The 24,324-nt window shown below is 41.0% G+C and overlaps 1 long non-coding RNA gene across 1 annotated transcript in view; it reads left to right on the forward strand.

Moving 5' to 3' along the window:
• Window positions 1-2,840: 2,840 nt before the first annotated feature.
• Window positions 2,841-24,324, forward strand: part of LOC309495676 — a 352,025-nt gene continuing 330,541 nt past the window's right edge. The window contains exons 1-2 of the long non-coding RNA XR_014204783.1: window positions 2,841-3,285; window positions 3,412-4,151. This is a non-coding gene — a long non-coding RNA (uncharacterized lncRNA). The remainder of the gene's footprint in view (window positions 3,286-3,411; window positions 4,152-24,324) is intronic.

The following is a 24,324-nucleotide window of genomic DNA, read 5'->3' on the forward strand; positions in this document are numbered from 1 at the left end:
AATCTTATTATTATCTCCTCCACAGTCAACATAAAAAACCTTGCTGGTCAGGAACATACACAATGTGTTACTTCAGCACAACTGTAGTGAAGAAGAAAACTGTTAACTTAAAACAGCTATCAGACATGGGCACAAAACGCTTATATGCTGCTTTGGGCCTCCCTCCATAAAGTCACCTCAGTGAGCCATCATGTTGCCTCAAGTCGTTTTATACAGAAGCTAGCCTGGTCCCATGTCACATGATGTCAGCGATACACATACAAATGGCAACCATCCTGCTATGTAGATTTGAATAGGTTAGTTCTTTAGCCTTATGAAACAATCTTATCTTAATATAGTTTGTCTTTAATGTAATCTCTTTTGTATTTTGAGACGTAGACAAGGGAAATGAGGGACTTTGCTGTCTCTTAACCCTCATGTGGTGTTCAAAACCCTATAACACCTGTGGTCTTCCCGGGTCAAAATGACCGGCCTATAAAAAATAGCTTATAAATCACTCATTATACCATATTTTCACCCAATCTTGGATTCAATCTTTTTCAATTAGGACTGGTTTTATGTTTCTATTTGCATCTGATTAATCGTGGGCCTCATTTATCTGAGAGTAGGCATCTCATTTTATTTGTAAAAAAAGCATTATTTTTGAATATTTTTGAATAATTTTGGAAATATTAAATAAAATATTTTAAAAAGTTGGCAGTGTTGATCACACTAGTCTACTTTAATGTTTCATCAGGAAGTTTGTTTTGAAAAACTTTTATTTTGTAAAAAATGGCACATAGTCACACTTGTGGTCTTCCCGGGTCAAAATGACCGGCCTATAAAAAATAGCTTATAAATCACTCATTATACCATATTTTCACCCAATCTTGGATTCAATCTTTTTGTCAACTTGTTCTCTTTCAATTAGGACTGGTTTTATATTTCTATTTGCATCTAATTAATCGTAGGCCTCATTTATTTGACAGTAGGGATCTCATTTTTTGAGTAAAAAAAACATTATTTTTGAATAATTTTGGAAATATTAAATGAAATCTGAAGAAAATTGCCACTGTTTATCACACTAGTCTACTTGAATTTTTCACCAGGAATTTTGTTTTGAAAAACTTTTATTTTGTACAAAATGGCACATTGTCACACTTGTGGTCTTCCCGGTCAAAAATGACCGGCCTACAAAAAAATTGCTTATAAATCACTTGTTATGTTGTATTATCACCCAATATTGGATTCAATCTTTTTGTCAACTTGTTCTCTTTCAATTAGGACTGGTTTTATATTTCTATTTGCATCTGATTAACCGTAAGCCTCATTTATTTGAGAGTAGGCATCTCATTTTTTGAGTAAAAAAAACATTATTTTTGAATAATTTTGGAAATATTAAATAAAATCTGAAGAAAATTGGCACTGTTGATCACACTAGTCTACTTTAATTTTTCACCAGGAATTTTGTTTTGAAAAACTTTTATTTTGTACAAAATGGCACAGAATTACACTTGCGGTGTTCCACTGGGCCATTGAGGGCCATTTGTCACGAATCTGGTCTGTGGCCTTCCGCCCGATAGCCACCAGAGGTCGCTTCTCCATCATATTGAATCTCACACCACACAGCACACTGGACTGCATTTCCCATCATCCATTACACGGACAACACACACAGCTGATTACACTAATCACGCTCCCAGCTGAGAACTATCTCACAATCACTATCACCCAATCACACACTCTTTATAAGCCTTGGACATTCTCTCTGTGATCGTCGAGTATTGTATAGCGCATATCCTAGCGACAGCTACTCTACGAAGCCCACTCAGTTGTTTTAAATCTTGCCTTGCCTGTTTTGATATCTGCCTGTGTTTCCTGGATTAACCCTTTGCCTTGCCCTTCGGACTCTGTTTGCCCCTCGTTTGGATCATTGCTTGTGTACCTGGATTATCTCTCTGCCTTGCCCTGTTGGATATTGTTCACCGATCGTAGACCCACGCTTGCCCTAGGATCTCTCTTGTGTCTTGCCCGTACCTTACCTGTTTACCGTTGTCTGACCCTTGCCTGTTTACCATGTTTATAAATAAAAGCTTGCACATGGATCCGCACGCCTCACGTCTTGTTACACCATTGTTTCAATGGGCCATTGAAAGTGAATGGGAGAGACTGAAACATTTTCAGGAGCATGTTCATTGTTTATGTACACATATGAGCATGTGATGGATTATGGTGAGTTTGGGCTCTTTTTAATCTTAACAATCTCATGTAAATAATGATGTGCCATTTTCCACAATTTATGCATGCTTCATTGAGTTACGAGTTAAAACGCGACATAAGTGCTAGGCTACATCTATATTCAAGGCTCTGTGAGCGCCTGTGGGGGTTCATGTGTTACAACTCCATTAGGAATATCTTTAGATCTGAGTGATGGATTATGCTGAGTTTGGGCTCTTTTTAATTGTGATAGTCTACTGAAAATGAGTATATACTTGGCTAGGTGCGTCTGTGGTGTTTTTTGTGTTAGAACGCCATGAGGAATATCTTTAGATCTTATTGATGGAATATATTGAGTTTGGGCTCTTTTTAATCGTGAGCTCCTGCTGTAAATAACGATGTGTCATTTTTCATGATCGATGTATGTTTCATGAAGTTACGAGTAAAAAGGCCAAGTCTAAGCTACCTTGCTTGGCTATGTGAGTCTGTGTGTCTGTAGTATTTTTTGTGTTAGAACTCCATGAGGAATATCTTTAGTTCTGAGTGATGGATTATGTTGAGTTTGGACTCCTTTTAATTGTAAGCATCTGCTGTAAATAATGATGTGTCATTTTCCACAATCGGAGCATGTTTCATGAAGTTACGAGTAGGCATGTGCCGGTATCAAATTTTCATGCTGTGATTAATTGATTGAGCTTTTATCACGGTATACGGTATTATCACGATATTTTAATTGCTCAAAAGAAACGGATGGATTGGAAAAGAAAAAAACAACAACTTGCATCACAATAGGTGTAATTGTGATTGTCAAAACATTTGGTAACTAAACACAATTTTACACAATTTTCACGATTTCAATTCAATTCTTGGGATTTGATTTAAATTTTGATTCAATATTGACTCTTTGGATAAATATTAGGTAGGCTACAGTAGATAGCCTACATGTTAATTTTTCTCAAGAAAAAATATATCTCACATAATGCTGTAAACATACAGAGAGCCCTGTCAGCTGGTATTATTAAAGGTTAAAAATTAACAAATTAAATTAAATATAATTTGGTTTTCATTATAATAACAATTATGACACAAGTAAAAATATAATACAAATGTAATATAGTGCACATATTTAGCAAAATACTCCCCTCTATAGCTATTTTTTCTAGTCAACTAACGTGTTGGTCATTAAATGGCTTTCCTGAGTAAATACGTTCTGAGACATAATTGTTCACCTGCAGTTTTATTGACATTTCCGTGGCTGAAAAACACTGATTGATCGATATTATGAGGCATAAATACCTTTCGGTAAGTTGTACTGTATCTTTAAATAAAAAGAAACAGATGATCGGTTTGCTTGAACTGAGGCGCTACAGCGATCGGTCACGTCACATTTACAAGCGCCAAAACGGTATTTATTGTCTGAATTTCATAATAAAATGGACAGAACATGAGAGCTGAGAATTGTTTTCATATCATAAGTAACCTGCTCTGTCTAGTCTGTCGGTGTCAGTGTCCTCTTTGCTCCGTGATTTTTCTCTGCGTGAGTAAATGGATGTGTGGCGCGAGAGCGTGTGAAAAGTGTCGATTGCGTGAGTCTCACGCTGAATACGTAGAGTTGACAGCCCTGCTTTTAGAAGGGGGATAAATCGACGGCAGCGTTCCTCCTTCCGCCATGCTTCTTCTCCCTGTGAGGATGGTTTACATTAGACTAGAGTGCGCACTGCGCCGCATGCACACAGTGCTTCTCCTTCTACATGTGGGGATTGTTTACATCAGAGTGCGCACGTGTTTCGCGCAGCATATGTTTAAGCGGTTGATGGAAAATAAGCTAATGCGCGTTCTATAAATATAAATTCTGATTTATTATTTTTCACGGTATTTTGAAGTGCCCGCGATAACAATATCGTGCATATTCATTACCGCGATTTATCGCATTACCGAATACCGGCACATGTTTAGTTACGAGCGGAAATGTGTCTAAAATTCCATCATCCATGTATGGTTTACACATGGGTCTCTTGAAGGGCTTCTTTTACAAAAATCTCGCTCAAGTTTAGTAAAAAGCCTGAAACAATTATGCTTGCTGTATTCTACTAATTGAGACCTTTCAAATGACATATGACACAGGACTATCTGAGCTGTATGATGTATTTGACATATTGCTGAATGTAGTACAAAAAAGTCGTTTATAAATGATGAATTAGTTTTTTTCTATTTATCAGCAAATAACTCAGCACTACTTAGGAGTTGATCAAATTGACTACATTCATTGTAAATTTCAGACTCTAAGCTTTCAAATGACACCTATTTTAAGTTGATCAAGGTAATAGTTTTGAAAAATATTATGATTATTTATTTCGCAGCTAGGTGGCGCCTGCGGGGGAACACTCTGTTTTAGAGTGATAACTCAGCTGATCAAAGTGATTAGATGCCTTAAAAAGCTGAGATTCTAAGCTTTAAAATGATACCTACTTTGTGTTGTTCCATTCATTGTTTGCATTGGTCTCTCCCATTCACTTTCAATGGCCCACAATGGCCCTCAATGGCCCAGTGGAACACCACAAGTGTAACTCTGTGCCATATTATACAAAATAAAAGTTTTTCAAAACAAAATTCCTGGTGATCAATTAAAGTACACTAGTGTGATCAACAGTGCCAATTTTCTTCAGATTTTATTTTATTTTTCCAAAAATTATTCAAAAATAACGTTTTTTTACTCAAAAAATGAGATGCCTACTCTCAGATAAATGAGGCCCACGATTAATCAGATGCAAATGGAAATACAAAACCAGTCCTAATTGAAAGAGAACAAGTTGACAAAAAGATTGAATCCAAGATTGGGTGAAAATATGGTATAATGAGTGATTTATAAGTATTTTTTATAGGCCGGTCATTTTGACCCGGGAAGACCACAAGTGTGACTATGTACCATTTTTTACAAAATAAAAGTTTTTCAAAACAAACTTCCCGGTGAAACATTAAAGTAGACTAGTGTGATCAACAGTACCAATTAAAAAAAATAAAAAATAAAAAAATTCCAAAATTATAAAAAAATTACGTTTTTTTTACTAAAAAAATGAGATGCCTACTCTCAGATAAATGAGGCCCACGATTAATCAGATACAAATGAAAATACAAAACCAGTCCTAATTGAACGAGAGCAAGTTGACAAAAAGATTGAATCCAAGATTTGGTGAAAATATGGTATAATGAGTGATTTATAAGCTATTTTTTATAGGCCGGTCATTTTGACCCGGGAAGACCACAAGTGTAACAAGGTAACAACCCCCCCCCCTAAAAAAGTACGGCAATTTTCAAAAAACATTTGAGAAGTAGTTATACCCTTTGGGAACACAGTCACTAAGTTTCAGTCCAATGCGATAACATTAACTAGTATTTTTGGGAAAAAGAAAATCTTCTCCGGGTCAAAATGACCCGAACACCACATGAGTAAGAAGAAGACTGTCAGAGGTGTCAGAAAGGTTCCAAGTGGTCCTCCAACAGTACAAGACTGCTTTAGGTCCTGAGGCCTCTGTCCTTCTACTACATGTTGAAGAGGAAGATCAAAGTGGCCTCAGTAGTCCAGACACCAGTGAGGATGAAGAGGAAAACACAATTTAGGTCATTTATTTATTAATATGTATGTTTGTTTTTGGAATAACCCCCCTGTTACTGTTATTCTTAATAATTTATTTGTGTATTTTATTAATGCTTTACACACCTTATTCATTCTAAAACAGCTGAAATTCACCCTCTTATCCTAATTCTTGCTTTTTTGTTTTTCTGTATTTTCCCCAGATGGAAGCTGCACAAAGGACTGTGTTGAAGGAAATGGACTTGCCCTATATCTGTGTATTATTAGTATGCTGATTGATTAACCACATCAAAATCTGTGTGCATTCTATCTTGTTGAAAATTCAAACTGTTGGTGCGTCCCAAATCGCATACGGATGTATTATACATCCTAAATAGCATTCGAAAATAGAATTAGTACATCCCAAATCGTAGTATGTTGAAATGATCTGTCCATTAAGATGACGAAGTAGTATATCCCAAAGCTTGCCTACTCTTTTGCTACACACTCAAAAGTATGTACTTTTTCTTCACAAAAAGAGTACATACTTTTAGGGCGTAGTATAAGTAGGTGAATTTACCAAGCAATTTAGTAAGCACATTGCACAGTTCATTGAAGATGCACAAACCTATCAGTATAGGTGCACCAATCTTAGCCAAAAATGTCAACTTTGCATGTATGATATTACCAGATGTAATTACTGAGCTCACATGATGTTTGGGTAGTGTATTCATACTCTTTTAAGAGAGACTCCCCTTGATTGTGGTGACCCTGTGACCTTTCCTCTTGCACCAACATCAGGCCAAACTTTTGACTTGCATACATCAAATGTTATGTACCAATTTCTGTATTTTGCTGAGAAATGAATCATGTCATTTTTGTTGACCTCATGACATTCCCTGTAGCACAACCATTAGACCAGAATGTAAAATTTGATATTGTCTAATTGGGCAGATTGCCATGAAATCTTGTAAGCACATGATGACTTTGGTGACTTCATGACCATTCCTCTATCATCACATTTAGGCCATATGTAAAAACTCATTCTTGATTACTTGCATTTCTCCACATTTACTTATTCTGTGGTGCAGCAGCAGTGTCTGTGTCAGTCTATGTCATTTTGTTTTTTCCCAGAGGCTGCCTATGGATCACTACTTGATTGAGTGTATTATAGGATATAACTGTTGTGTAATTTTATATTACTGCACAGATGCATTATAGTATGTAACAGAAAAATACACAGTTTTTTATGTTATGATTATACTTTATATTGTATATTATCACAGTTGACAGATGACTTGATTCTCTGTTCTGCTGGAGCTTTTCAAGTTAACTTAACCTCACAGTCCAGTGTTTTTAAATGCAGCCTTATGGCTTGTTTGACAAATATGCATTTGGTGTATTTTCACTGGTATTGTTGTGAAAGACAAGAAATAAAGTATTTCCAAAGATGAGCATTTTATGTTTTTTCTTTTTCATACATTATTATTGAAAAACAAGATTTGATATTTTTATGGTTGATAAAAGTCAATAGCTGGAGAAAAAAAACATCACACTTATTTATATGTGGAATCTTGTTTAATTTAACATCACACTGCATTATTAATTCATTACTTTAATGCATGTCTTTTTACTTATTTTCAAACAACCAACCTTGCTTGTAATTAAACAAGTAAGATCTAGTATAATAAGTAATGTGTATCTAAGGTGTATATGCCTGTTACAGTTTTTCTCGATTGCTGAAACACTATAACTCTAACCCTAACCCTAAAATTTAAAAACCACACTGTAAAAACTAAAGGAGCCTCAAATATCCTGTCGGATACTCAAGGAACTTCAAAATGTAATTTAAGTGCCTCAAAGCTCTTTCTCCTATAGTAGGGTTACTGGAGGAGCATTGACAATCTTTGAGGTTCTTGCTGGAACTAATAGGATCCTTTAAGCACTTTGTATTTAGTTCAGAGGTTCTGGAGTCACCTTTTCATTACCATGAGACCTCGAAGTGCTTTGGGGGAAAATAGAGGAACTTGAATGCGATAAAAGGGTTATTGGAAGATCTTTTAACATTTAAGTGGTTCCTGGAAGATCTCTTATGTTAAAGCCAGCATCTGGAGGAACCCAATGGTTCAGTGAGGCCAGAATAAGATTATTATTATCCTAGTATTATTATTATAGGCTACTTAAGTTTGATTCAGTATACATACCCAGGTGAAAAAGACGTACTATTAAATGTATTAAAAATTTACTTGGAATCAAATTAAAAAATGTTCTTCTCTTTGCAAACGTAGGCAGAGGCATATAGTGACAGATTAAATCAATAATGTTGCAAAGATATTGCATCAATCCATATGTTTCATTAGGCTACTAGGCTATTTGTTTTGCCTTACTCTTTATTCATTTAGGCTATTTATTCAGTTATTCATCATCTTCCGTCCTTCGCACTACTTGTGTAGCGCACGCATTCTCAGACCTGTCACCTGTCACTCATCATCATAGGGGAGCTGTTTGGAATCATTCCCGCGTTACAATCATCAGCCAATCAAGGTGGTCACTTCAGTCAAGCTCGTGCATGAGTAATGACGTCATCCATAGCAACGAAGACTCACTCTTAGTTTATGAGTTGTCATTATTCTTTACTAAGAGTAGGTCTGAAAGGCATTGTGAATAACTTTTAAGAGAAAACTCCTAGCTAAAATCTTTTAGTGCGATTTAGGAGTACTCCTAGTGGTAAGATAAAATGCTTTGTGAATACGGCCCCAGAAATATAGCAAATAAATGTTAAAATCATTCAGAAACAATTACCAAACTCATCTTAAGTTCTTCTGAATAAAAGGTTGCAGTCTTTAATTATCAACTCTTGTTGTGGACTATATTGGAGAAGTATTTGTTCACCATTTGAGTGAGATGTTTTTAGGTGGCTAGTAAGCAAAGTGCTTCTATATATTTTATTGTTATTAGTATTAGTTCAAGAATAAAATAAAAATATCAGATTGATATCGGTATCGGCAAATAGCCAAAGACTAACCTGACGCATCTGTTTGAACTGTGAAAAGGAATTGCAAAAGTTGAAAAATGGTTGATTTATTTATTTTCTCTTTTCAAAGGGCCGTTGGGAGAGCGACAACAGAGGACTGAGATTCTGCACTTTTGTTTTTGTTTGTGAAATATAGAATTTTCTGACAGAGGACTGAAAAACTGCACTTTTGTTTTTGTTTGTGAAATATAGTTTTGTTTTTGTTTGTGAAATATAGTTTTCTGACAGAGGACTGAAAAACTGCACTTTTGCACTTTTGTTTTGTTTGTGAAATATAAAGTTTGTCAAAAGCTTTTACTTTTGATACTTGTCTGTTAATACACATTATATGTTAATAAATATTCTATTAATAAAGTAAAGCATGAAGTAATGGTTTCTGTTCATTGATTACATATGTTTGTATTTAGGGGTTTACTGTAAAATAAGGTAACCCAAAAAGACAAATATGGTAGCCCATATATATATATACCCGTTGTGGCCCATAAGAGCCCTAGATATGACCTATCTGGGTCCCATCATCAACCCATGTGGGCAGACTCCTGTAGGCCCTAAATGGGAGCTACCTAGGTTACCCATATGGGCCCGATATGGAGCCCATCAAGAGCCCATCATCAACACATGTGGGCAGACTCCTGTAGGCCCTAAATGGGTGCTACCTAGGTTACCCATATGGGCCCGATATGGAGCCCATCAAGAGCCCATCATCAACCCATGTGGGCAGACTCCTGTAGGCCCTAAATGGGTGCTACCTAGGTTACCCATATGGGCCCGATATGGAGCCCATCAAGAGCCCATCATCAACCCATCTGGGCTAACACATGTGGGGCCACCACGGAAACCGCGGCCAAAATTAGCTGGGTTCCCAGTTGGCTAGCCCAGGTGGGCCCCGGATATCAGCCCATTTGCAGCCCGTTTGGGCCCCACATGGGTGTGTTGGCTGGGAATTTTTTTTTACATTTAATTATGGTCTCCACATGTTTGTTTTGCCCCCTGATGAATGTAATAAACTGCAGCGTATAAATATGTCAGCATTAGGAGCAAAAAGTAGGACAAACAATATCCCAATAATAATAAGATTTCCAAAATGTATGATATACTGTCCAGATCAAGACCTTCACAATAAATCAATATTTGTCTTTTAACTAGTGACAAAAACTGCTAAATTCTCGAAGCTAAAACCATGGTGATCCAGATATGTATCTTTATAATTAAATCAGTGTGTGTGTGTGTGTGTGTGTGTGTGTGTGTGTGTGTGTGTGTGTGTGTGTGTGTGTGTGTGTGTGTGTGTGTGTGTGTGTGAGAGAGATAATACCATCAAGGTGTGACAGATGGAACAGGTACTTCAGTCGACAAGTGGCTCCGCACAGTTCTATGCTCCATCTTTTGAAATATATAAAACCATTTATTTTATTTGGATGAATTTGCCTGTTTTTTTAAAATCAGATTTACCAATTGTTATAATTTGTTTGTGCTGGTCAATTATGAACAATAGATCAAATTGAACTGCAAGCAAAAACTTGGGGCCGATGGGGTCACTGTTTCAAATATTTGAGTGGCTCCTCCCCTAACAAATGTAACCTCACTCCAAATTTTTTATAAAACTTGAGAGCCCTGATTAAATTATATATGCTACTCCAAATTTTCATTTAAAAAGAATCCACTTGTAAAGTTAAACAACTTCCACATATAAATATGCTCAATGTAGGTTGTTTCTTTTGTCTCAACCACATCATCATCATATTGTTTTGAATTAAATTGATGTATGGAAAAGTAAAAACAAAAATTATCATCTTTTGCAAGTGGTATAGTGTATTTGTGGTCTTTCACAAAAATATAAGTGAAAATACACCAAATGCTTATTTATTGCTTAATTACTCACTAGAGGCTTAAAGAGTGATCAAACAAATTTATTGACAAGGTGCATAACAAGTAGAAACTATATAGTCTTTGGCAATTGGACCACATCGAGACATCGTTCTTTTAAAGGTGTACTGTTGAGAAATGCATGATATGAAAAGGGATATCCCCTACATGGAGCCGACACTGGTGGTGGTGAAGGGGTGAGTAGCAATGCTGAGATCTGGATGAATGTGGAGCTCTGCTCCTGATGAACACAGCGGAGGGACCTATGACACGATTGGCTCAAGAGGGTTGAGACAAAAATACATTTGGTTTAAGACGTAAAACGCCCAGTCAGCTGATGAGTTTGGAGTAGAAGAGAGTGAGAGAGAGAATGTAAAATATATGAAGTAATGAGTGAGTATAAAGACGGTCAGTCTTATTTGTTGAACTCCATATTTAAGCTTCATGTCAAACAAGCCATAAGGCTGTATTTCTTAACAGTGGACTGTGAGGTTAAGTGAACTTGAAAAGCACAGACAACAGAACATGAAATCAAGTTACGCGTCAACTGTAATAAAATCACAGTGCAATGTATAATCATGAAATATGAAAACATGCTTTTGAATAACATCTGCAGAAGAAAATTGAGTTGGATTAAGTACATTTCTAGTACAGCCCTCTCGAGATTAAACTCCAGGTCACATTCTTGGAGATTTTCACCTTTTCACTACTACAGAAAGATGAGATACGACTTCAAATGCAGCACAGAAACAATTTAATAAATAGCCTGAAACCAAAATGGAGTTCAAAACATAACTCAAAACAACGAGAATCCTTTGGCTGCCAGGACTGGGCCCACTGCTCACCACTAAAAACAGAAGGGAATTTTTAGGGAATAACAGTTTAATTTTCCATCTATGAAGGACCACCACCTTCATGCATGCATTAATGGTGGTGGTCCTTCATAGATGGAAAATTAAACTGTTATACTTATAAAAGACATGTTCTGTAATGATGTGTGCTTTACACTTGTGTAAGATATTCGTATTTGTAGTGATTCATCAATTTAGCTCAAAGGAATTATTAATTAATTTATAGGGAATTCGAAAGAGTCACTTAATACAACCGAGCAAATGACTCGTTCGCGGTTCATTTGAACTGGCTGTAACTATCAACTCTGCAACGGATATAAATATCCAAACTATAGTGAAACACCATAGTTATTGAGGTAACTTAGATCGGAAGTTTAAGACATTAAATCCATAAGTAACACCAGTAATACTTCTCTTTAAAATACAAAAAATACTTTATTGCTTATTCTAACACATAACACTAATATCTAACACAAACACACGCACACACATTCATACGAGTTGCAGAAAGAAAGAAAGTGAGGAAAGAATAAGTTTTAAGAGTGAGATGATGAAATCCCAAGTTTCTATATGCACTTATAAGACATGACCTGGAACGAACCATCAATCATTAATTTAACCCTTCTATCGTTTCTTAGACAGGTTATTACATTTATATCAATACACCAGTTCAGCTTAAGAGTCTGGAGGCAGTACTTGCTTGTCTTTGCTTTGGGGATTCCCTTTGTCTGCGTAAAAGGGGTTTCCAGAGGTCGTTAGTTGGCTGGTCTCCTCGTGCCTGATGTCTGGGGCGGCCAGTCACGTGGTGTGCTGGCGGATGAAAGTCTTTGTTGAAGCTGGCTTTGCAGAAGAAACGTGGACCGAAATCTTGCCGCAAAACTTAACTTAGAACCGAGACTCACAACGGAAAAGAAAGGAAACTAAGAAAAGAAAGGAAATTGAGACGAGAGTAGATGATGGCTTGAATGAAGTTGTTTAACCCATGTTCTTCTGATCTTGATTTGGGTTCTTTCGTCTGCGCTAGCTTCTACATGGTTACTTGTCTGGTTTAGATCTTCATCTCCCGCTGCAATTTTGGTTCTGCACTAAACTTAAACTTTGTTCTGGTGTTAAGATTTTAAACTCAAATGTCCGCCCAGCCTCCTGGATCAGTTCTGACCAATTAGACACTGTCTTTGTTTAGGAGGTGGCGTTCTCTTCACTTCTTATCATAAATCAAGCTTATCTATGATCCCCTTACTCTCTAAGCTCTAGCAGAGAGGACAGAGGACACAGTTTAGACATTATTACTATTATAAGAATACGAAACATTTTACACAGATTTCAATCAAGCCATCTTTTGAATGAAGAACATACGATCATGCTGACAGGAAGCACGACACACTTTCATTCACACACCTAATAGTTATAACAATTACATGAATTATATGGGATCTAAGCATGTTAGACACACACATACTGTATATTGTAGACACAAAATAGAATCATGTAGTTGCATGATGTTTGATTTTGAGTCCATTGAAAATTGTTCGGGGATGGTTTTATGTATTTATAGGTAAAATCTCAGTTCTTGTGGTTTGAAGAGATTAGAACTCTGGTTTGGTCCTTCAGAGGTCCTTAATGAGGAGGGGGTCTGGAATGTTGTGGGGTCCAGCAACTTCTGCTGTTATCTTGATCGAGCACTGAGCTGTGCCATCTCTGAGCCAATCATTCTTTTCCAAGCTATCTCACATTGACAAGTTCTTCCTTTAGTTGGGCTCATAAAAGTTCTTAGCTGGGGGTTTTCGTTGGTTAGGTAGACTGGCAGGAGCCGGGATGGGTGATTTTATGGCTCTGGATTGCTGATTTGGGGTCCTGGAATGTTGAGTTCTGTGTGGAGTTACGTTTGAACAAATCAGGAGCAATCTGTGAACAAAAACACGTTTCAAATATTTATTAGATAGTTAGTTTAGGAACAAAATAAACACAACTATGAAGACTTAAAGGGATACTCCACTTTTTTTGGAAATAGGCTCATTTTAGACTCCCCCAGAGATAAACAGTTGAGTTTAAACCGTTTTCAAATCCATTCAGCCGATCTCCGGGTCTGGCGGTACCACTTTTAGCATAGCTTAGCATAGATCATTGAATCGAACAAGACCATTAGCATCTCTCTCAAAAAAATTAACAAAGAGTTTAAATATTTTTCCTAAAACTTGACTCTTCTGTAGTGTACTAAGACCAACGGAAAAAGAAAAGTTGCGATTTTCTAGGCTGATATGACTAGGAACTATACTCTCATTCCTGGCGTAATAATCAAGAAACTTTGCTGCCGTACCATGAGTCCAGCAAGCGTAATGATATGACGCAGCGCCTGAAAATAGTCCCCAGCTCGTTAGACTAGGGTCGACTATTTTCAGGCGCTGCGTCATATCATTACATTATTTTGACTGTTTAACTCTGGGGGAGTTGTAAAATGAGCCTATTTCCAAAAAAAGTGGAGTATCCCTTTAAGTTCGGTTTCATTTCGCATATAGGCCTAGCCTACAGCCCTTATAATCATAGATGACGCCACGGGTTCTCTTACGAGAGGTACTCTCGTACTGCGTAAATCTTACGCTAGGGGAAAATCTCTTTTCCGCGAGATACTGAAGCCAAAAATTATCCTTAATTTTGAAATAATGTAAAACGCGTTGCGGCAGCATGCAGACACAGGCGAGACGGCTATTGGCTGCCCTGCGGCAACTGCAGCAGCCTATCGATAAGGCCCACTCGTGACGTCAGCTCCAATGGGGGCGCTTCGCGCCCAATACGTCACGTCCCGCCAGAATGGGCGTGGTCTAGGGCTATAAACATAGCTTCGAGAGGCTAGCTCACTGATTTTTCATCTCTTCAGCGAAGCTCTCGCATCGCTGGATCCGGAGAGAAGCCGCGCCGTCTGAAGAAGCCTTTCAGCGGGACGAGTCGACACTCTGAAGCCGCTGGCCGCGCCGCCTTCAGTCGCCTTCCTGCTGCGCTATCCGGCGTTATATCCTTTCTCTGCTACTGTGTTTTGTGTATGTGTGTGTGCTCGCCGCCGCGACACACACTCTCATTGCACTAAAAGAGCCGGGCATCTTTTTCAAGACGCCCCTTTCCTGAGGATCACGCAGCTCTCGCGCTCGCGCTCGCTGACGGCGACCGCCCTCACTGCGAGCCAGTTACTGCCTATGGTGACTCTGAGGACTCACCTGGCATCCTTCTCCGAGACTGCTCCTCCGCCCCCCCCCAACCCGCAAAGCTCGCCGGTTCGCCCGCTTGCCTTGCCTGCTTGGGGGATGATACCTGCTCTCCCTCTGTTCGAGCCGCGCAAACCGCGCCGTTCACAGGGGATGTCAGGAGCGGACGGTCACGGGGCTAGCTTTCTCTCTCCCTCTGTTCGAGCCGCGCAAACTGCGCCGTTCACAAGGGAGGCTGGAAGCGGACGATCGGGGTTAGTTTTTCTTTACGTTACAAGAAAGCTACCCTGCCCTTGCGCCCCATTCACGCGTCACTCACCGGCGAAAAGAGAACTCAGTTCCCTGATTAGGCGACTGGAAATATCAATATTGCAGCAAACGAGCCTGTTGTAACACGCACGCTTGCAAGCAAACGCCGAAGAAAACATGTTGACGCTCTCTTATATGCTCATGCATCTATAAACCTTTGTGTTCCCCCCTGTGGCTCAGTGGCGGAATCTTAGGTTTTTCGCACGAGAGACCGGGGTTCGAATCCCGGTCTAACGGCAGATATATTATGCCGCCAATGCTTCGCTCTGTCAGTTCCCTGAAAGGCGACTGCAGATGTGCATTTTGCAGCCAACGAGCGCGCTGTACAACCCGCTCGCCTGCACCCAAACACCGTTTCTATGGTTCCCGTGCGTCACTGGCGAAAGGAGAAAAGGGTGTTTTTAGCCCCGCTGCGGCCGGGCCGACCTCCACTCCTGACACATTTCTCATTCCCCTCTTAAGTTCAGGTGACTGGAAATGTCAATATTGCAGTGAGCGAGCCTGTTGTTTTGCACGCACGCCTGCAAACAAACGCCAGCATGTTGACGCTCTTTGATAATACTCGCGCTACTGAATGTCTATGTGTCTTCCTCTGTGGTCCAGTGGTAGATCATCAGATTTTCGCACGAGAGACCCGCGATCGAATCCCGGGTCTACCGGCAAAACACATTTTTTGCCGTCAATTCTCGCTCTGGCAGTTCCCTGAAAAGGCGACTGCAGATGTGTATTTTGCAGCCAACGAGCGCGTGGTACAACCCGTTCGCCTGCACCCAAACTCTGTTTCTATGGTTTCCGCCTCTGAAGTTCAGACGACTGGAAATGTCAATATTGCAGTGAACAAGCCTGCTGTAATACACGCACGCCTGCAAACAAACGCCAGCATGTTGACGCTCTCTGTTTCTATGGCAACTTCTCGCTCGTTCAGTTCCAGTAAATGCGACTGTTCCAGTGTATTCTGCAGTAAACAAGTCGGCGAAACAGCCCGCTTGCCTGCACACAAACGCCGCTTTTACGGCTACCCAGATAAATCCCATAAGAGTGTATTTTCTGGTGTCCCGGCCACGGCCGATGGTGTTACGAATGTAGACGAAATTCCTACACACAAACACAGCCCGTCACACAGGGCTCGCGCACATGAAATCGACCCAGGTCGATTGCGCATTAAACGTGGTAAATGTGCCCACTGCCCAGTGCCCACAAACACTACGTTCCGCATATCTCAAGGTTTCTGTAAAAACAAAACCAACGTGCATTCGCTCTGCTCAGGAGGACAAGGCTCTCAGTGTTGTAAATGTGCCCGCTATCCCGCGCCCACATTCACACATGGACATGACAGGTCCTACGGGACTCGCCCAGCCCTCCCCTCTCTGTTGACCACCGCAAAGGAGTCGAGCGCGGGCAATCTGCCCGCTGTTATCAGCGCGCCCCCTGCCTCGAAGCGCGACGCTTATGTTACAGCACACCGAAGCCCCTCTGTTGCTGAGCGACCAGAGCGCGCTCCGCATTCAGCCCCTAGCCATTCGTGCAGATGCATGGGCAAGGCTACCCGGGGGTTTTGAAGTGGGTGCTAGACATTATAGAAAGAGGCTATTCGCTACAGTTTCGCCGACGCCCTCGCTGCTATGTGACGCGCGTCGAAGCTACGGTAAAAACAGAAGTAGCACCACCTACTTCGAGCCGAAATTTTGAAACTGTTGAGCAAAGGGGCCATAGAGCCTTTATCTCAAGCTCAGAGTGAAGGAGGGCTATACAGCAGATACTTCCTGGTACTGAAAAAAGACGGGGGTCTCAGACCCATACTAGATCTAAGGCAACTGAACAGAGTGCTTGCGAAGCAACAGTTCAGAATGCTCACGACCAGAAAAACCCTCACGCAGATTCGCCGAGGAGATTGGTTTGTGTCAATAGATCTGAAAGACGCATATTTTCAAATACAAATAGCGTCACGTCACAGGCGACGTTTGAGATTCGCCTTCGAGGGCCAGGCATATCAGTGCTCAGTCCTACCGTTCGGCTTGTCTCTAGCCGCTCGCACCCCTCAGACTACAGGGCATGCGAGTATTGAACTACTTGGACGATTGGCTGATTCTAGCTCAATCTCACTCGGTGCTCATAGAGCACAGGACCATTTTGCTCGATCACCTCGAGAATCTGGGTCAATTGGGCGAAGAGTTCTCTGTCTCCCAGACAGATAATATCTTTTCTGGGCACAGAACTGGACTCGCTGTCTATGATAGCGCGACTGTCACCAGAGCGCTTACTAGACATTCAGCGCGCAGCGAGCTCTTTCCGCTGCGGCGCATCTGTCCCGCTCAAGAAATTTCAGAGGATGCTAGGTCTCATGGCCTCAGCATCATCAGTACTTCAGCTGGGCTTGCTTCGCATGCGCCCGCTACAGTTCTGGCTGAAAGCGCGAGTACCGCGCCGAGCGTGGGCTTCCGGTCTGCTTCGTCTCAAGGTCAATCAGAAATGCATCGCAGCTCTGAAACCTTGGAAAGCAAACGACTTGTACCAATCAGGTGTTAGCCTGGGGACTTCCTCGAGTGTGAAGGTAGTGTCTACGGACGCCTCCACCTTGGGATGGGGAGCACTGCTCAAGGGCAGACCGTTCTTCGGCCAATGGTCAGAACGGGAGAAGCTTCTACACATAAACTGCCTCGAAATGTTGGCAGTAGACAACGCACTGACGCGTTTTTGTCCCTAAATACGAGGACACCACCTCCTGGTCCGCTCGGACAACATGTCAGTGGTGTCCTACATAAATCGCCAGGGCGGCCTCAGGTCCCGAAACCTGCACAGGCTGACAGAACGCCTCCTGGTGTGGGCTCAGCGCAACCTGCTCTCGCCGAGAGCAGCGCATGTGCCAGGGCTCCTGAACGTAGGACCGGACAGACTGTCCAGAAACAATGTTCCGACAGGCGAATGGCCTCTACACCCACAGACAGTCCAGCTGCTGTGGAAGAAATTCGGCAGAGCGGAAGTAGACCTGTTCGCGTCTCAAGAAAACGCTCACTGTCTGGAATTTTTCTCCAAGAGCAGGGACGCGCTGGCTCACGTATGGCCCCGCCGCCCGCTCTATGCCTTTCCTCCCGTCTCTCTCCTGCCTCAGGTGATAGAACGGATCAGAGAAGGATGCTCAGTGCTACTCGTAGTGCCGTTCTGGAAAAACCAACCCTGGTTCCCAGTTCTGATGCAGCTAGCAAGCACTGCCCCATGGCCAGTGCCAGTGAGGAGGGACCTCCTCTCTCAGGCCAAGGGCTCGTTTTGGCATCCGCGCCCAGAGCTGTGGTCCCTTCATGTTTGGGCCATCAACGGGTACCCGCTGACCTCCCCAAGCGGAGTGTTAAACACGATCACGCAGGCTAGAGCTCCGTCTATGCGACGTCTCTATTCCTCGAAATGGTCAGTGTTCTCCAGCTGGTGCACAGCTCGTGGCGTGTCGCCCCTAGACTGTGGGGTGACGGAGGTTCTCTCCTTCCTACAAGAGCTGTTGGACAAGGGCAGGACCCCTTCCACGCTCAAAGTGTATGTGGCGGCCATAGCAGCGTTCTCAAAAACAACGCTGGGTCAGTCAGTAGGAAGGAACGATTTAGTCATCGTCTTCCTTAGAGGAGCTAAGAGACTGAATCCTCCCAGACCTCCCTCAGTCCCTGTATGGAACCTTTCTACAGTGCTGGAAGCCATGAAAGGTGACCCATTCGAGCCTTTACAGACGATTGATCTTAAACACCTGTCTTTCAAGACAGTGTTTCTTCTGGCTCTCGCTTCAGTGAAGCGCACAGGGGACTTACACGCGCTCTCAGTAAGCGCGACGTGTATGGAGTTTGGGCCTAATGACTCAAGAGTTATACTCAAACCTAAGCACGGTTATGTTCCAAAATCCCTCAACACACCGTTTAGGGCGCAGGTCATTCCCTGTCAGCCTTACCGGTCTCTGACGAGGAAGGAGACGCAAGCTTCCTTTGCCCAGTCAGGGCATTAAGAGCTTATGTGTCTCGCACGTCTGTTTTCAGACAGACAGAGCAGCTCTTTGTTTTCACTCTACGGACGTTCTAAGGGACTTGCCGTGTCGAAACAGAGCCTATCCAGTTGGATAGTTGATGCTATAGCGCTGGCTTATACCTCTAAGGGCTTACAGTGCCCATTTGGAGTCAGAGCACACTCCACGAGAGGCGTGGCCTCGTCGTGGGCTTGGTCTAGTGGGATTGCCTTGCAAGATATCTGTATGGCGGCAGGCTGGGCCTCCCCGTCTACATTTATAAGGTTTTATAACCTAGAGGTTCCCGCCTTGCAGGCTAAGCTGCTTTCGGTCTAAAATCGGTACTGTCTGCCCTGATGTGTTCGGGCCAGAATACTGAAACTGCTTGAGCAAATGCTCGCTGTTGGATCGCGCAGCTCTATGGGCAGTGTGTAAGACCCACTATATTCGTCAGTCCAGGCCGGGGGTCGCCCTGACTGTACGACACATCATCAGTATAACTGCTCCTTATAAGATGTTATATTATTACAGGAATGATGCTATTCTAGCCACTCTTTCCTGGGCTCTCTGTGAGTCCCTTATGATCATGTACTATATGAGCCCGGGCACTTGCCCTTGGGACTTTGGTGCTGGATCTTAGCATGCACGGCGTTTTACACTGTTTCCCCTGGCGTAAGATTTACGCAGTACGAGAGTACCTCTCGTAAGAGAACGTACTCGGTTACTAACGTAACCTCGGTTCTCTCTAGAGAGGAAACGAGTACTGCGTATCTTGCCGTGCCTGCACACGCTCTGGTTCGCTTCGGCGATGAAAAACCAGTGAGCTAGCCTCTCGAAGCTATGTTTATAGCCCTAGACCACGCCCATTCTGGCGGGACGTGACGTATTGGGCGCAAAGCGCCCCCATTGGAGCTGACGTCACGAGTGGGCCTTATCGATAGGCTGCTGCAGTTGCCGCAGGGCAGCCAATAGGCGCGCAAGCCGCCTCGCCTGTGTCTGCATGCTGCCGCAACGCGTTTTACATTATTTCAAAATTAAGGATAATTTTTGGCTTCAGTATCTCGCGGAAAAGAGATTTTCCCCTAGCGTAAGATTTACGCAGTACTCATTTCCTCTCTAGAGAGAACCGAGGTTACGTTAGTAACCGAGTACGTTTTTCTGGGTGATCTACAGACCGTGTTGGAACGAGAGACATTTTTTTTTTCTGAGAATCATTTGAGTGCACTTTTCAGTGCGCGAGAATGCTGATCGATCGATCTTGAAGGAGTGATTTGTTTTTGGGAGACTGACCATCATCAATGGTGAAGATTTGTTTTTGAAAGACGTTTTTTGTGTGATCCAGATCATTTGATCTATGCGTGCCGCGTGCGAGCTGGGCTGAGTTTCGCCATTTTGTTCCAGAAAGTTCCTGAGTTTTTCCTGGGCCGCGCTGAAACTTTTCTGTGTTTTTTTCATTTTTATTTGCCCTGCCATCCTTACGACATCTCACTGTCCTGTCTCAGCTGTTCATTAAATCGTTACAGCTGTTGTTCAAGTCATCGCAAGTCATCGCAAGTCATCACAAGTCATCACATCAAAGTTGTCATCGCCACAAACTGGTACAACAGTTCGATACGCACACACACACACGAACACTTCACTGATAACGAACTGAGTGTTTGAACGAACTGAGTGTTTCAACTTTCAATTTGTGCTGTGCTTGTGATAACTGAGTCGATTGGAGACTGAATCGTAAAACTGATTCATAAGAATCATTTAAGTGAAGTCAGTGTTATCTATTCAATTGAAAGAGGTTCTTTGAAGTGAATAATTTGTGTTGAACTATAAGGGTCATCAACATCCAGTGTTGTTTGTAAATGAGTTTGTGCCCCACTACTGACATTCATTTTGGGGAAACACTTTTGAGGTGTTAAAAAAGGGTTTGTTTTGAAAGTGTTAACTATTTGAAGATCTTTCAAGAAAACTGTTTATTTTTTTATTTTATTTTTTTTGTTACTTTTTGGTATTTTATGCTATTGAAACAGATCCTTCCAGCAGAAATATAATTTACAAAGGGAAGGAAAATAAATTATTAATTGTTAAACGTAAGACATTTAACAGTTATTTTTGAACTTACCTTGGGGTAGGGGCGTCTCACTTGCACTATTAGGATTAGGTGGGTGGGGATGTGAATTTAAATTTATTTTTCATCACATACACTTCAGGAAGCCACCGTATTGACATACTCACCTGAAGCCTACACTGCCTATTCCTGTAGTCTATCCTCACATAGTGTAAGGTAAAACATATACACATAACGTGCATATTGAGGCTCAAAGCACCGGAGCGGGGACTAGGATCATTTTGCTTTTAAGTCTTCCAAGGTAGTGTTTTAATTTTCCCCTACGAGGCGAGGCTTACAGTCCCGTTACATTAACAGAAATTAAATATGGCTCCTACAAAAAACATACCAAACATAATTCTAAATTCTGCACTTAACTATGGGTGCCAAATCCCAGAATCCCATTGTAGAGCAGTGTGCTGCATGATATTGATACAAATGGAGCTCAATACACTTAGAATCTACATGTCTGAGTATCTGCAGTTGCAAGAAACTACTGTTTTGAAAGTTTACTTCAATTTCCATAATCAATAGCCAGGTGTGGCCAGGTGTTTTTCGACCCATTTACGTCTACATTACATGTGTTGGTAGAGACGTCACATAGAGTAGCCTATACAAGCATGCTTGTATACAAGCATTCAGCAGCAGAAAAAAAGAATGACTGAATTTAAGTTTTAGAGGTGAGCCACCCCTTTAAGATTTAAACATTAATAAAATCTTTTGCGTTCTCAACACAAGTTATGAACTGTGACTTTAAGATACAGTGCATGCATCTCACCTTCACAAAGGTATTCATAAAATTAACCTATCTTCTGAAGGTAGTCCTGGGCATAAGCGGAGAGTGTGCAGCGAGGGGTTAATATTTCACACTTAATTTCTTTTTTTTGGTCTCCTTTCCAAATAGCAGAACTGGCTTGTATCCAATGGCATGGAGTTTCTCAAGCTGCAATGACAACATTGTGTATTTTTGCTGTTTAATGTAATAGAAAAACAACATAAAAAATAACTAAGAATATTAATTATTAAGAAAATATAACATTATTGATGACAGCATCCAGATTACTGCCATTCAGGATTTTTAACCTAATGGTGTGTTTAGCTTTTGTATAACCAAGTATGTGCAAACAGGAAAGGCTCATACACTAGAAGCAAAACCCAACTCTATATAGAAAATAAGGTTAAAATATAACTTTTTGTAATATTAGGAGCTCGGGTTTTGCACCTACGTTGATAAGATTATGTAGCCATTGTGCAACTGGACAATGACAATCTAAAGATTTATTAAAAATAAAGGCAGAACCTTAGTGATTACATGACCAAATGGGTGAATGCTACACATATTTACAGTTGATGCGTGCGTGCACATTGTAAAGTGCTTTGAGTAGTACAGTATGAATGCAGTTCATTTGTTATTTCTCATCCACTCGATAAGAAAGTTTGATTATTATATTGCACCTGTAATTCTGTCATAATGCATGCCTGTATTTGTTATGAACTCAAGAATTCCTGAGTATCAATTATATTTGCTGTGTGTTCAAATTTTGCTCTGGTAGATAATTTAGGTCTGTGTTGTGTTACAGTGAAGATGTGATTACTTAAGGGTATTACCACTAAAATAAAAAATAAAAATCACAATTACATCTACCTTCAAATTTGATAGTTAAATTGTACTTTTAAATTAGTTCTGATGACACAGGGAGGACAAAGTATCATTGAAAAAAATTATTCAACTTTATCTATATTGGAAATACTGCCTTTCTGACCTTGCGCTGGCATGCTCACTTAATAACATATGGTACCACTGAATGTACTTCCTAGATGATCTTGACAGTTTAATGTCACGTATGAAATTGTACGTACCAGGATATTGGCTTCATCCTTGATGGATGCAATGTTGTGGTTTTTCTTACGACCAACCACCCATTCCTCTCGCTTCTCATCAAACCTCTGAAGCTTCTTCTTGAGGCGCTGCTTCAGAGGCTGCTCCTTTTTACAGTGTGAACAGATCTTTTGTGCACAAAATAAAATGCCCTGACAAAAAAGCAGATCTTTTTTGTAGACCCCCCCGGCATTATAACAAACAGTCAGATACAGGCAGACAGACTGACAAAGATGGATAAGACAGACAAGTAGACAAAGACAGACAGAGAGAAAAGAACGAGCAATAGATAAAGACTGTGAGATAGATGGAGAGATGGACAGAAATATAGATATTGAGAACAGAGAGGATGTGAGATATAGAAAATAAAGAAGAGATAGAGGTTGGCTCTTAAAAGTGCCTTTGGGTTTTGAAATCAGGTGTGGCTATAGGTTCGGACAGGTGATGTGTTTGACAGGATCTGCAGGGAGAACAACAGAAAATGTTAATTATGTAGTGTTATGTACCCTATTAATTACCCTAATAGTGAGTGATTCCCATCTTCTTATAAATACTTAGGATAAATAAATACAGATTCACGTTGTTCCTATTTCCTGTGCGACTGTTAAAAGGCGCGTAAATTATTATTATTTTTTAAGGCGCGTAACATGTCTGGGGTTCGTCATCCCAGATTTAAAGGCAGCGTTATGTGCAGTATAACGTTAGACCAAGTGATAATATTGTTATTACTGACACATTACAGTGACGTTGTGGGTGAACGACGAGAGAAAATGACATCATCTAGATAACTAGAGTTAGCTTATGTTGAAGTTGGCTAGCCATTTAGCAAACCTAATTTCACAGGTTTTTTTTCTGATAATGAGGAAACCTTGGACGGGCTTTAATTCGTTGCCCTAACGTGTAAATCATGTGAATCTACTATGGCAAAGAAAGGCATCAATTGTTTATAGCATTTAAGCAAAACGTGATCGTTACGTACGACTCTATGAGCCTTGCAACTTACCTGGAAAGTGGTTTGAGCGCAATGAGAAATCACTGAAGAAATCACCCAATTGCAGGGCGGGCTAGCTCCGTCTCCATAGCAACGGAAGCTGATGATCATGGGTAATACTGGAAACAAATAAAACTGATGGCCATAACATAGTATTGTTGAATTATCAAGCACACTTTCGCGTTTGTGTTGAAAAAAGATGAGGATATCATTAAAAGAGAATCGGCGGCGGGTCCTCAGTTTTATCTGTCGTCATCACCATAGTAACGGTCGATAAGGCTCGTGGGAAATGTAGTTACTGTTAGATTTGACACACCAAACCAATGGAAAACCGGTATTTCTTAGAAAAGAAA

This window comes from Leuciscus leuciscus (assembly GCF_965113295.1).
Source record: "Leuciscus leuciscus genome assembly, chromosome: 3".
Classification (NCBI taxonomy): domain Eukaryota; kingdom Metazoa; phylum Chordata; class Actinopteri; order Cypriniformes; family Leuciscidae; genus Leuciscus; species Leuciscus leuciscus.